This window comes from Rhinatrema bivittatum, chromosome 11 (genome assembly GCF_901001135.1).
Source record: "Rhinatrema bivittatum chromosome 11, aRhiBiv1.1, whole genome shotgun sequence".
Taxonomy (NCBI): domain Eukaryota; kingdom Metazoa; phylum Chordata; class Amphibia; order Gymnophiona; family Rhinatrematidae; genus Rhinatrema; species Rhinatrema bivittatum.
In genome coordinates this window covers 25,794,188-25,809,730 of record NC_042625.1, presented here as the reverse complement: position 1 = coordinate 25,809,730, position 15,543 = coordinate 25,794,188, and the positions used below count along the sequence as shown (strand labels likewise).

Genomic DNA, 15,543 nt, shown 5'->3' with positions numbered 1-15,543 from the left:
CTTGTACAAGCCAGAACGTGTAAGTGTCAAAGTTAGCCACAGCTTCTCAGAACTCAGGATGCATGCTTACCGGTGTTGGAAGGGAGCTGCAATCTCTGCCCCTGATTAAGGAGCACCAGTGCAATGGCTGGGCTAGGTAGAGAGTTACAAAAATAGGGAGAAAACCCACAGTAGATGTAAACAATGGCTTACTGTTATATAATCCAATGGAGGCCAATTCTGATTGTGCTGGAAGGGCAAAGAAGGATGAGGAACAGTCACCTGTAGCCTCTGAGGTACCTAAATACTATTAGCATTTTGCTTACTGAAGAGTGCAAAACATTTTGGTAATAGAAGCAGCAATGGTGGTGACAGCAAAACTATTGTTAGCACAAACTATCGGTATTCAACACCATGAATATTAAATAACTGCTAGCAGATCAAGACTACATTTACATCTAAGCCATAGTACAACTTTCATTTCATTAGCCCAATTTCACAGCCATGTAAAAGCAAGTTTCCTTCACATACATACATGTGGAATGTGTCCTCCGGCCAGCAGATGGAGGCAGACACAAAATTCAAGCGCTGACCACTTTCTACAAAAGGTCCAGTGCTGCTTCAGCTCCTCAGTATGTCTCTGCCTCAGCAGATGTGTTAACGTGTTGGCTAGTTCTCCAACAGACAGATGGATATATAGTAGCTTGTTCCTGTGTAGTCTTCAGTCCAGAATCCTGGTAGAAGCAGTCCCAGGAAAACAGGCAAAACGCACTGAGGTTCCTGGTGGAAGCGGGTTCCCAGTTTAACATTGTCAGCAGGCCCTTAGTTAAATCCAGATTTATTCAAGCTAGTGCAAGGTTCCCCTTTCCCTCACAGGGAGTGGGACAGCTCAAATGGAGCTATTTATGTTTATAAGGGACACCAAGAAGAAACGAGACCAGAGGAGGTCCTCAGTTAAATCCACACCTATTCAGGTTGGTGCAAGGTTCCCTTTTCCCCAACTTAGTGTGGGAGAACTCAGACGGAATTGTATTTTATAAGGGGATGCCAAGAAGAAGCAGGATCTGAGACCCTAAGCATGCGTTGGCAACAGACTCCCAAGGGTGTCAGGCACAAAGCGCTGATTTCCCTGGTTGAGTGGGCTCCCAGGACAGCAGGCACAAAGTCATTTGCCTCTGGTAGGAGCAGAAATTGATGATGATGACACTAACAAATAAGGCTGAGGAAATCAGCATGTCAGCTAATATATGAGAAAATGTCGGAATGTTTTGCCTTGGCTATCATATTCATTTAACTTTGGGAGCTGCCTTCAGGGAAAGGTAGCAATGCTCAGTGATTGGAATAATAAATTTCTTGAGGGTGTGTGGCCAAGAGGCAGGCAAGGTCAATTAGGAGCTGCAGAAGCTCTAATGACCAGGCTGTGCAGCTGGCTATTTCCCTTGTATTCTAGTAACTCCCCTTGGCTGGACTCAAATGCAGAATAACAGGTTATAATCCTGAAAACTGGTTGTGAATTATAAATTCTAGTGCTCTTCTTACTCCAGCTCCTTGCCAGTTTTTAGAAGGTTCAGTACCTTATATAAAAAAAAGTGGGGGGTGGGGTTTCATCTAGAGATATGTATTTGTGTGTAGATAAGAGGATTGTAGAGATAGATAATTTTCTTATATGTTTAGGCTGCATTATTCCAAGTGCTAAGCAGCTGCCAATAAGACATTCATATATATTAGGAAGGAGTATATATATATATATATATATATTTATTAATTAAAGGCAAGCAAGGCAGATACTTATTTTCCTGTGCAGTAAGGAGGCTACGTAGAGAAGCTGGTAAAATCAAACCAAGCTGGAGCACTGGCAAACAATTATAAAAGCTGCCCAAAAAACAAGTATAATCAGTTTGGAGGTACCTTATTTGAAGTAATGGGAGGTAGCATCAGTAACTCCTCTGGCCTGCTAACCCACATGCCACTGATTAGTTGTCATGTTCTCACGAGAAGGAAAAGTTATTCAGGGTGGAATACTAGAGCAGATGGGAGTTTCCATAGCTGGCAGAACAAAAAGGATTCAAACCTCCTAGATCAGAAGGAGGAAGGATTGTCTCACAGTCCTCCCTTTCCTCTCTCTCCCTAGGCTGCTAGGTATGATCACTGGTGTTTCAAGACCTCTTGCACTGAGGCTAGCATTCCTCAGTGGAGGCTATGCCGACAGTCTCTCACAGGCACTGATCAGAGAAGGGGAGGTCTGAATAGAGGGATTCGGACAGATTCACAACTGGTGGAACTAGAAAAAGGAAAGGTAAGCAATGGGGAGTAATTGGTTAGTATCTCCATGTTGCACTGGTCTTTGCAAGTTCAAGAAAGTCCACGGGGCATACGTAGGGCCCTTGGGTACTCCCACGCAGGAGGTTCAGTACAATCTAGGTTCTATGATAGTTTCTTTTGGTTTTTCCTCCATTGTATGAGAACTATAGTATAGCCCGGTCCTTGTAGAGGGGAGCTTAGCAAAATCCTCTCTCCATTCAAGACCAGAATTCCTGAGACTCCATGGCAAAAACCCTTGATTGAATACCCCACTGCCCCTGACAACAGGTAGATCCCAACACGCCATATAAATAAAATTCTGTATAATAAGAGTGCAGTAAAAAAACAACAAAAACAGTCTCAAAGACTTTTTTTTTTTTTTTTTTAAGTTCAAAGCATTTGTCTGCCTAGCAAAAGATTTTTTGTCATTTAGTGGGGGCAGTCGTTTACAGGTTTTTCAGTGAAATTGAGGAATTCACTTATCCTGGGACTCCCAGGATAAAGGGCATACCTGAGGATCAATTGTACTCCTGCATATTCCCTCCAAGTCCAATGGCCAGATACCGATCAAACACTTGTTCCTAGATCCCTCAAGAACAGCAATGAGGCTCCTCCCTTGGCTTAGCTTAGACTCCATATATTCATGGAACAATGAGAAATTAGCCTTCCCTGTACAGGGAGGGAAGCTGGCCCCTCTTTTAAGCAGATATTAGAATAGTCTAGACCAAGAGATAGTCCTATGCCAACATATGCTGTTTTAGATAGTGCCTAAGGAGAATTACTACTTACCTTATAATTTCCTTTTCTTTAATGAGGATAGGTGGATCCACGACCAGTGGGTTATGCACCTCTACCAGCAGATGGAGACTTGAGCAAAGCAGACAATAAGGTATACATACTCAGACATCAGCCTGCCAGTTTTCTCTGCAAAAGCCAGAAGGCTGCTCAACCCGCCAAGCTCCTTGAGTCTCCAAGCTCTCCCGGAGACAGGAACAGACATCAGATCAGCGCAGCAAGCATGGAAACCAGAAGGGAGAGGAATCATTAAAAAAATCAACTCCCCTTATTTTTTTTATTTTTTTTTTTAAACCAGAGCTCACCCTGATCCTGCGGAGTACAGCGTCGGTCTCCGGCTATAGGTGGAGAGGGCATAAACCTTCACTGCCACACTCTGCTTCCTGCACCCACTTGTCTTTCAGCTGTTTTTGTTTGGTTTTTTTACACAGCTAAGTGCACGCTGGCCAAACCAGCTACCAGACCAAGGTACTCATCTGAGGTCTGAGGAGGAGCCGGGTGAGATATTTGAAATAAGCAAGCCCCTATGCGCGCCCCTTCGCGCTGCCCAGTCAGCGTCTCACTTTTACATCTCTAACTAAATTGTCATCTCTCACAAAAAAAACTATTCGCAAAAATAAAAAAGAACTTCATTCAGGAATTATGGACACAGCAAGCAAAATCCAAAGCCAAAAAAAAAATCACCACATTTCCTTTAAAACATCCAATCCAAAGGAAACATACATCTTATAATCCTCATCATTCAAAAAAACAACTTTCAAACAACCCAAATAACATTTACATCCAATACTCAAATTATTTTCTTCTTTCATTCATTCTAGTCAATGCACGTTCCATTCTCAAAAAAATTCCATTATTTATTGACATGCTCTATGACTCCAAACCTGACTTCATTGCAACAACAGAAACCTGGCTTAAAAACACAGATACGGTACTAATCAATCAACTAAATAACCATGGATACAACATATTCTCAATTCCTAGAAAAAGAAAAAAAGGAGGTGGCTTAATGTTTATCTCTAAAAAAGAACTACAGATGACACTCTGTCCAACAAACATTGCTACTACACATTATGAGATCTCATTATTTGATTCTCCTAAACTTCAAATATGCCTTGTCTATTGCCTGCCTGGAGTACTTGAAAAAAAAACTGCTCACCTTTAATTGAATATTTCATGATCAATATATCACTTAACAAATCAATCATAATCCTGGGTGATTTCAACATACACTTTAACTTAATCAATAACTCAAACACCTGTCAAATCATCGACGCACTTGCTTCACTACATCTAAAACAAATCGTTGTTAATCCAACTCACAAAGCAGGCCATACAATTGACCTAATATTCGTCAACACTAATGACTGGTATAACATCAATACCCACACCACAGAAATACCTTGGTCTGATCACCACCTAATCCAAGCTTCCTTATCTTCTAATACCATCCATACTCCTCCTCGATACCCACAAAACAAAATAACCTATCAACCTCCTTTCAAACACTGACCTCCTTCAAGAAACTCTTCAAGCAGAACTGACTAATATTAATCTCTCAAATTCGGATGAAGCTGTATCATCTTGGTTTACAATCACTAAAAAAGTAGCTGATAATATCAATCCCTTAATAACTAAGTTAATCAAACCATCAAAACACAATAATCCATGGTATAATAATAATAATAATAATATCAGAGCATCTAAACGTCAACTTCGAAAGAAAGAAAAAGAATGGAGACGAAACAAAACTCCAATCACCTCAATAAATATCGAACATACCTAGCCCAATATAAGCATATCAATAATGCAAAAAAAGATTATGTCTCAAAAAAAAATCATTAAATTTCATCACAACCCTAGAATGCTCTTCTCAATAGTGCAGAAGCTCACAAAAATAACTACTTGTACTTCACACAACAGTGATGATTTTGCAGAATTTTTCAATAAAATTTTAAACTTAATACAATCAAACCTCAATGTTAACACCCAATCCGTATCTCTAAACACAAAAGCAAAATGGACTCTTTTTGACTCCGCTTCCACTATCCAAATCTAATCAATTATCAAAAAAATGAACCCAGCTAGCCATCCTTTAGATAGCATCCATATTACAAGCCTAAAGAATATTGAATCTACTATAACAAATACAATCACAAAGATCATCAACTTCTTACTGAAGGTTCATACCCAAATTCTCTTAAATCAGCTATAATAAAACCTATTCTAAAAAAGGCCAACCTTCACCCAAATGAACTATCAAATTACCGCCCAATTTCAAACCTTCCCTTCATTGCCAAAATAATCGAAAAAGTAGTTCACTCACAACTTGATGAATACCTCGAATAAAACAATATATTATCTCCAAACCAATATGGTTTTAGAAAAAATCTCAATACTGAGATGCTCCTTCTTTCATTAAATGATACCATATTAAGAGGTTTTGACAATGGAAAACAATATTTACTTGTATTACTTGACCTCTGCAGCATTCGATACTATAAATCAAATACTTCTAGATCGATTGTCAGAAATTGGCCTAGCAGACAATACTCTACAATGGTTCACATCATTTCTTAACAGGAGCTACCAAGTCTCATTCAATAATAACCTGTCAAAGAAAATTGACCTCAAAACGGGAGTACCACAAGGATCTGCATCATCTGCCACTCTTTAATATTTACCTTTTACTAATCTGCCAACTACTAGATGATCTTCAACCTCTATGCAGATGATGTACAACTTATTCCCATAAAAAATTCCATTGATGAAAACATACAAAGATACTTCCATGATTCTCGATGCACTGAAACTCCTTTCAAATTTAAAACTAATAATCAATATTGATAAAACTGAATTATCATGAACAGAAAACCCTACTTAATTCCACCACCTCAATTCACCACTAACAATCAAATCAACTTTATTTCCCCTGTCAATCACACCAGAAATCTTGGAGTTATCATGGATAGGAACTTATACTACAATACACACATAACGACTAAAATCAAAGAAGGATATCATAAGCTACTAGTTCTCAGATGTTTAAAACCTATCCTAAATTCAATGGATTTCAGAACCGTCTTGCAACTCATAATTTTCTCAATAGACTATTGTAATTCTCTTCTGATTGGTCTTCCATCAACAAGCATCAAACCTCTGCAGATTCTTCAGAATTCAGCAGCAAGAATTTTAACAGGAACAAAAAAATTTGTTCATATCACCCCAATACTAATGTCGCTTCATTGGCTTCCTATTAAATCTCAAATAGATTATAAGATCCTGATCATCATTCACACAAATTAATACATTCTGATCATCATAAACATACTGGTTTAAAAATCACTCCACAAATTACCAAAACAAATCTTCGATCTAATAACACTTCTTGTCTAAAAATTCCTCCCAAAGATGCTCAACTATCAACTACTAGAAACAGAGCATTCTCCATTGCTTCCCCAAAAAAGTGGAACTCTCTACCGCCTTATTTAAGAACTCAATCTAACATCAAAAAGTTCAAGGAGGACCCAAAAACTTTCCTCTTTCATACAGTCTACATCAATGATCATCTATATCAACAATCCATCTACAATCATTTCAACCTTTCAAACCCAAACAAGAAAGAAACAGTAACTACAACTGACATCAACCTTAAGTATTACAATTTCAGAATTTAATAAGAAATAATGATAGAAGCCCTCCTTTAAGATGAATTAATACTATTACTGTAACTTTCCCCTTTTACATCTTTCCCTTTTCCCCCTCTTTCACCCCACCATCTTCCTCTACCTACCATTTCACTATTGTTATTGTTTTTTCTTGCAACTATGTATAATTTATCTGATTTTTGTTCGATTTTGTAAACTGCTGTGATGGCTAAACCGAATGACTGTATATAAAAACGAATAAATAAATAAATCACCTCAGAAAACTTGACTGAGGGAGTGACCATAAGGTATCACCACAGGAGAACGAGGCAAATTAACTTCCTTTTTTTTTTTCTTTTTTTTTTTTTTAAAGCAATCCCCAGTAGGGAGATGCACGTCCACCATCTGCTGGAGATAGAGAATACTGGCTGGCTGATGTCAGTGCAGGCGTATTTATACCACGACTTCAGCTTTGCTCCATCTCCATCTGTGGTAGAGGTGCATAACCCACTGGTCATGGATCCACCTATCTGAATGTTAAGAAATATATTTTTTGTTCCCAGTCTTTTATAGGGGGACCTCATATTCGCTGCTTAGATGAAGCAGATCTTGACCGTCCCTCAGGAAGTTGCTATGTCAGCATAAACCATAGAGATTAAATGGTCAGAACCAGCCAAAGCTGGATAGGAATCCTGGTTGAGTACCAAAGGGGCCGGGTCCAGACATAGGACCCACAGCCAGCCAGCTAGAATGCTAAAGTTTTTGGCTACAAATTAGACAATCAAGGAATCAGAACTAGGGCTGGACCTAGAATGGTTAGAGATGAAGTTAGAGAACCAGTAGTGCTCAGGCACCCTGGTAAGTCAGTTAAGATCCATCTAGGATGAAGTTCTCTTAGCGGACTAAGCAGCAGCACAAAACAGGGGTTGCCCCTCACCTTAGGCAAATTGTTCTTGCCAAAAAAAACATACTACTATCTTGCCAACCTTGGTGCGGTAAGGACTAAGCTACATAGAGGGTATCGGTAATGACATGGATCAGGGTTGCTAGAAATGCGGAAGTTGACCATGTAGCTTGCCCTAGAGTTTGAGGGCCCTCTCAGAGGTCACTGTTAGAGGCACAATATTTCAGGGAAAAGTCCAGATACTCTTTCAGGTCCTTCTACCAAAGTAGAACAATGCCTACAGAAGGGCAAGGTCAATATGGGCTCAGGCCCCATATGGGATGTACGAAATTTGATTAAGTTCAATTGAGCTTTTCAACTATATTTCTATTTCTCTCATAAAGTTTAATAATATGCTGGATTAGTGAATGTGTGAGCTCTTAAGAGCAATACAAGGAAAATTTTTCCTATAAAATGCAGGCTTGTTGTAAGGAACAGAGAAAGGAGACCGGCCTCATCCTGCTCACACATTAGATCTGATTCTTCTGAGGAGGCAAGATCACAAGTCTTCCACTGAGGGAGGTCTCCCCACCTTGGTAGGTAACGTTTACTTAGGAAAAGATCTACCATCACTTCCTTTCAAGCATTAGAGGAGCATTTCAGGGACTTGTTGGGAAAATCTGTCTTTTGGGTGTCCTTCGGTAATCCTTTAAAAAAATAAAAAATTGTGCCCAATATGCCACCCTGTTGTCTTGAAAGTATTGGGACATCTTTCAAGATTTTTCTGCAGGGCTTATGAATGCTAAAGATTAAGGTCAAACGCAGGAGTTCGGATCACTAGATAGATCTAAGATTCCTTTTGAGATATCTGAAGATTCACAAATGAGTTCAGGAATTCAAGCAGATGGTTGTGTTTGGCTACAGAGGCCTGTAAGACGGAACTGACATTAAAGGCAGCAAGGGTTCAACAGAGTAAGAAAGCTTGCATATATTAAAGGCAAGGCCAAGGTTTATGAACCTAAAAGGACTCTGGGAGAAAGCTCACAGTGTCTTATGCAGAGGGCAGACCAGTGACCCTACAAGAAATCTGTAGGGCAGCTACAAGGGCATCTCAGTATACTTTTACAGAATACTAGGTGTTAATTTTTATTTTTTTTAAACCAAAAAGGAGACAGCATCTAATACAAGAATCCTGGAAGCAACTCTAAGTGACTCCCATCTGGAATAGGGACTACTCTGGTACATCCCACATGTATGGGCTGGTCTGAAGTCGTGAAGGAAGGTGAAATTTAAACTTACAACTAAAGAAAAGGAAATTAACAGGCAATAGACCAGTCCAAGAGGAAAACAGCAGTCAAAAAAAAAAAAAAAAAAAAAAGAGGGCCAAGTGGACTCTTAGATAGGAAGATAGTTATAGTCGCATACATGCCTTTAGATAAGATCCGGACAACCTCAAAAGCACGTCGCATGTAAGAGACCTAGGCGTGCTCTTGGACAACAAGCTGGACCTCAAAAGATTTGTCAACAATACGGCTAAGGAGTGCTTTTTCAAATTACAAGTGCTGAAAAAGCTTAAACCTCTTCTGCACGCATATGATTTTCGCCTAGTTCTGCAAGCAATTATCCTCACAAAAGTAGATTACTGCAATTCGTTGCTGCTTGGTCTCCCTGCTGTCACCATCAAGCCTCTCCAGATGTTACTGAACTCAGCCGCCAGGATCCTAACAAACTCAAAAAAGAGGGATCACATCACGCCAATCCTCTACAACCTCCACTGGCTCCCTATTAAATATAGAATCCTCTACAAAGTTCTGACCACCATGCACAAAACCCTACACAACTTAGCACCTATTGAGCTCACCTTCCAGCTTCACCCTAACAACTCCTCCAGACCGATTAGAAGTGCATACCAAGGCACTCTTTTCGTTCCTCAAGCTAAAACATCTCTAAGGAACAGAGCCCTATCCACAGCAGGTCCTAAACAATGGAACACTCTCCCACCTGACCTCCGACAGGACCCCTGCCAAATTTCTTTCAAGAAAAAACTCAAAACTTGGTTATTCAAACTAGCGTTTCCAGATCCCGCATATTAACCAATCATATTCTCACCTTATTTCTCACCCAGCCCATTCTCCCTAACAGTTTGACTTGACACTATGCGCTCTCAAACTCGCTCTTCCTCACCCTAATCCCACATTTCCCCATTTGAGATCCACAGACTCCCTCTGTCCTTTGCAAGCCCTTGGTACCACATCCTCTTCCTCTCTCCCTTTTATTCAACCTAGCCCAAGTACTTGAATCGACCGCTTGTATATATGTTTTGCTATGTGATTTCAATCTGTTTAAATTATTATTTAAGTCGTTTAAATTATTATTTAAGTTTTAAATTGTTACCTAAGTTGCACACTATGTTATTTAAAGTTTTTGCTTAGTTGTATCTTGTTCTTTGTAAAGCCCACCGGCAAGTTCTTACTGTTCATTGTAAACCGGTTTGATTTGTATCCAATGCAAGAAGATCGGTATATAAAAGCTAAAAATAAATAAATAAATTCGGACAGACTGTTGCCAAACAAGAAATACAACTCAGGGAGAGGGGAGCAGATGGTATCCTCAGTCTCTGACCTTTGCGGTTTGATTACAAAATTATTCTTGTGTCATAGCGTCCTTTCTTCTTCTCTCTGTAGTTCCAGGGGAACCATATATTCAGGAGAGCCAACAGCAAAAGCAAGGTTGCCCATTGTAAATGCGGCCGCCCTGAGTACAAACTTGAGACTGGTATTCCGGTCCAAGGCCCAGTACCCAAAAATGAGATACAGCAATGGAAGAAAATTCTTGTTATAAAAGTTAATTGGTGAACCAGAACTAACAATGGTTCTAGGTTGTTTTCTAGCTTCTGCATAGCATACTGATGAACTGAAGCAACACCAGACTTTTTAAAAAAAAAAAAAAAAGTGAAGTCAGCTCTTGAATTTTTGTCTCTGCCTCCATCTGCTGGCTGGAGGACGCATCCCACACGTATGTTCTTATGACTAAAGGAAAGGAAATTAACAGAAATATAAAATTTCACCTTCACAGTCATGTAAAGAGAAATTTCATTTTTACTCACCTCAGAAATGATCACCTCTGAACCTAATTCTGAACCTAATTCTCTCAACTAAAAGATGACTAAAGTAAGTTGAAGGGCAATTGACACCATGATTTTTTTTATGAAAATTACACGAATATACATGCAGCAAATTACATCTGTTCTGGAACAGGTGTAACTTCCAGTGTATGTGTGTACACATGTACTGGGACAACCTGTGAATTTTCAAGTTGGACTTATGTGCATGTTCACTTTGAAAATTTGGGCTAAATTCTGAAGGTGCTTTGCCCCCTCTGCGAACTGTTTGAAAATTACCCTCTTAGAGTGCATATAATACTATACACCCATGGGGAAGAACTTAAGCTTAGTAAGTATTTAGTCATCTAGTGTGACATACTGCTTTAAAGTAGAAGCAAATACAAATCAAGGCTAGGACAATATCAAAACACTCACTAGACTTTAAATAAGCCTTATTATATGAAGAGTCTCTTATGACAGCCTCCTTTACAGCATGTGAAGGCAAAAACCTACAACCATTACAATTCTTAACAATGCAATTAATTCTCAAAGGAAAATTAGTTTCTTACCTGATAATTTTCGTTCCTGTAGTACCAAGGATCAGTCCAGACTGCTGGGTTATGCCTCCCCTCCAGCAGATGGAGTCAGAGAAAAGCTGAAAAGCGCCCCCTAGATATACTGGTGTGCCACCTGCGATCCCTCAGTATATTAGATATCAAAGCAGAAGGAATTAAACAAACACCTCCGCTAAATAAATAACCTAATTAACTCAACCACTGACCAGATCAAGTAGTAACATCGCTCTAAGGACAGGACCGAACGTGTCCCCCTCTGTATTAAAATAGGAACAAAACTGAGAACAACTTACCGTAGAAGATGCAGCAACACGTATCCCCATAACATGTAAAATGTAGAACGCTGCGAAAAAACCAAGACCACAGATAGAATTACGAGCGGACTCTCCCGAAAACGAACTGGGCGGGCGTCTGGACTGATCCTTGGTACTACAGGAACGAAAATTATCAGGTAAGAAACTAATTTTCCTTTCCCTGTACAAACCAGGATCAGTCCAGACTGCTGGGATGTACCCGAGCCCCCTTAAATGGGGTGGGACCCCGAGAGTCCCGCTCGAATCACACTGCTCCCAAAGGACTCCGCCGACGGACCACGAACATCCAAGTGATAATGCCTAGCAAACGTATGCAAGGATTTCCAAGTGGCCGCCCTGCAAATCTCCTGGGAAGACACAAACTGGCTTTCAGCCCACGAAGCCGCCTGAGAGCGCAGAGAATGAGCCTTAAGCCCCTCCGGAACAGCCTTCCCGCAGCCAATGTATGCGGACGCAATCGCGGTTTTCAACCAGCGAGCGATAGTTTTCTTGGATGCCTGAAGACCCTTCTTTGGTCCATTCCACAACACAAACAAGTGATCCGAACTTCGAAACTCATTAGTTACCTCTAAGTACCGCAGAAGTACTCGAACGTCCAAACGCCTCAAGTCCCTTCCTTGAGAAGTCTGGCGGCTCCTCCTCCGAGAAGGAGGGCAATTCTACCATCTGATTGACATGAAAGGCCGAGACCACCTTGGGCAAGAAGGAAGAACTGTGCGCAAAGATACTCCTGACTCAGAGATACGCAAGAACGGTTCCCTGCACGAAAGAGCCTGAAGCTCCGAAACACGACACACCGACGAAATGGCTACTAGAAAAACTGCCTTGAGAGTCAAATCCTTCAAGGTGGATCTCTTGATAGGCTCGAAGGGGGCAGTGCAGAGAGCATGCAGAACCAATTTCAAGCTCCAGGAAGGACATGGAAGCCTCACCGGGGGACGCAAATTCCTAACTCCCCGCAAAAAACGCACACCATCGGGATGACATGCAAGAGAGAAACCTTCAATCTTGTCCCTCAGGCAGCCTAGGGCCGCCACCTGCACCCTAAGAGAATTATAGGACAAGCCCTTCTTGAAACTGGTCTGTAAAAAGTCAAAATGTCCGATACAGAAGTTTGCCGTGGTGAAATCCTTAACTCATTACACCAGGAATCGAAGACCCTCCACACTCTCGCATAGGTAAGAGTAGTGGAGGATATGCGCGCCCTGAGGAGGGTAGCAATAACCGCTTCCGGATAACCTCTTTCTTTCTTAACTGCCTCCGCTCATAAGCCAGGCCGCCAGACAAAATACAAGTGATCCGCCAGATCGAAAAATACCGGACCCTGGCGAAGAAGATTCGGGAGATGACCTAGACGCAACGGCCCGTCCACTGCCAGATTGACAAGATCCACGAACCACGGGCGCCTTGGCCACTCCAGAGCCACAAGAATCACCAGACCCCGATGGGATTCTATGCACCTCAACACCTTTCCCACTAGGGGCCACGGGGGAAACACGTAAAGAAGAACTGAGCGGGCCACGGGAGCACGAGTGCATCCACCCACTCTGATCCGTGCTCTCTCCTCTGGCTGAAGAAACGCACCGCCTTGGCATTTAGCCGAGTTGCCATCAAGTCCAAGTGCGGAACCCCGCATTGCTGAGTGATGAGACACAGCGCCTCGTCAGACAGCTCCCACTCTCCTGGATCTAGGTGCTGCCAACTGAGATAATCCACCTGAAAGTTGTCTACGCCTGCAATATGAGTGGCCGCGAAGCGGGATAAATGTCGTTCCGCCCAGGCCATCAACCATGACGCTTCGGTCGCCACCGGACGACTTCTTGTGCCTTCCTGTCGGTTTATATATGCGACCGTAGTCGCATTGTCAGATAGGATGCGTACCGCCCGACCGTGAACCATCGGGAATAGTTGACGCAAGCCTAGATGTACCGCCCTGGTCTCCAGGCGATTGATGGACCAGGTGGCCTGACGCGGAGACCACGTCCCCTGCACTGCTCGGGACTGACACACAGCTCCCCAGCCGGATAGACTGGCATCCGTCGTCACCACGATCCAAGGTGGAGGTTCTAAGTCCACCCCCTGCAGAAGATGGTCTGGGATTAACCACCAAGTGAGGCTGGACCAGGCCGGTTCCAGTAATTGTAACATGTCGTAATCCTCGGACCTGGGATCCCATCGAGAAAGAAGCGTTCTTTGTAAAGGCTGCATATGTGCAAAGGCCCATGGTACCATCTCCAAAGTGGACGCCATATGTCCAATGACTTGTAAATAATCCCAGGTTGTAGGCCTCGGTAGGTCCAACAAGTTTCGCACCTGCGCCAGATTGAACATCCACTGATGGGGCAGGTACACTTTGCCCAGCGAAGTATCGAACCGGGCTCCCAGAAACTCCAACTGTTGGGACGGCTCCAACTGGCTCTTCGCGAAGTTGACCACCCAACCTAGCTTCTGCAGCTGCTCCACCACTAACCGGACCGCCCGCCTGCACAGCACTTCCGACTTGGCCCTGATGAGCCAATCGTCGAGATAGGGATGTACCAGTATCCCCTGACGGCGTAGAAAGGCTGCGAAGACCACCAGAACCTTGGTGAAGACCCTGGGGGCAGTCGCCAACCCAAACGGAAGGGCACAAAACTGGCAATGATCCCCCAACACCATGAACCTCAGGAAATTCTGATGATGCTCCTGGATCCCAATGTGGAGATACGCCTCAGATCTAAAGCAGCCAAAAATTCTCCCTTGTGGACGGCCGCAATAACAGACCGCAGCATCTCCATGCGAAAATGAGGAACGCGCAAGGCCCTGTTGACCCGCTTTAAATCCAAAATCGGTCGAAACGTATCTTCCTTCTTCGGAACTACGAAGTAAATGGAATACCGGCCAGTTCGACGTTCGGCCGGCGGAACTGGAACCACCGCCCCCAGTCGGTCCAAAGTTTGCACTATGGCTACCTGCTTCTCCGGAGGACCACATGGGGACATCAGAAAAAGATCTCGGAGGGGACGAGCAAAATCCAACACGTAACCGTGGCTTACAACGTCGAGGACCCACTGGTCCGAGATTATCTTGACCCATTCCTCCCGAAATAGGGACAGCCGCCCCCCGATGTGCGGAAGACAGGACTGGGTCTGCGCGCCTTCATTGGGCAGTTTTGGTGGGGGTAAAGGCCTGCGAGGATCCCGACCGCTGAGGCCGTCTGCCACGAAAGGAAGTAGTCCAAGATTGTGACCTCGATGCCTGCTGTTTCTGGGGAAAGGCTCCACCGCTCCCCATACGGAACCGGCGCTGGCCACGAAACCGACCTTTGGAATTCCCGAAAGATCGAGACTGACTGGGCTTATCCTCGGGCAACTTATACACCTTGTTGTCCCCCAAGTCCTTGATGAGTTGATCCAGCTCGGCAAACAACAACTTTCCCCTGATAGGAAAAGAACCCAAACGTGACTTAGAGGAAGCGTCTGCAGCCCAGTAACGGAGCCAAAGCAACCGCCTGGCGGCTACCGCAGAGGACATAGTACGGGCTGAAGTCCGCAGTAGATCATATAAGGCATCCGCCGTGTAAGCAACCGCAGCCTCCATGCAGTTGGCCTGTTCCGCCTCGCCTGGCGGAAGGTCCTGGGCTGTGAGTAACTGCTGAACCCAGCGAAGTGTGGCCCTATGCACGAGGCTGCTACAGACCGCCGCCCGGACACCTAAGGCTGCAACCTCAAAAATACGCTTCAATAAGATCTCCAACTTTCGGTCCTGGAGATCCTTCAATGCAATACCCCCTTGTCACATGGATGGTAGTATGCTTTATCACGGCCGTGACCGCCGAATCCACCAAGGGACTCTTGAGAAGATCCAAGGACTCAGAAGAAACAATTTGGGATGAAAAGGGAAAGTTTGCGGGGGGGTCCCGAAGGCCCGCCAGCGCTGGATCCCCCGTGGATGTGTCCGCTTCCTG

At 43.2% G+C, this 15,543-nt stretch overlaps 1 protein-coding gene across 4 annotated transcripts in view; it reads right to left on the bottom strand.

Annotated features, from left to right (window-relative positions):
• Positions 1 to 15,543, bottom strand: part of TRAFD1 (TRAF-type zinc finger domain containing 1) — a 128,819-nt gene that overhangs the window by 105,553 nt on the left and 7,723 nt on the right. The window lies entirely within an intron of this gene.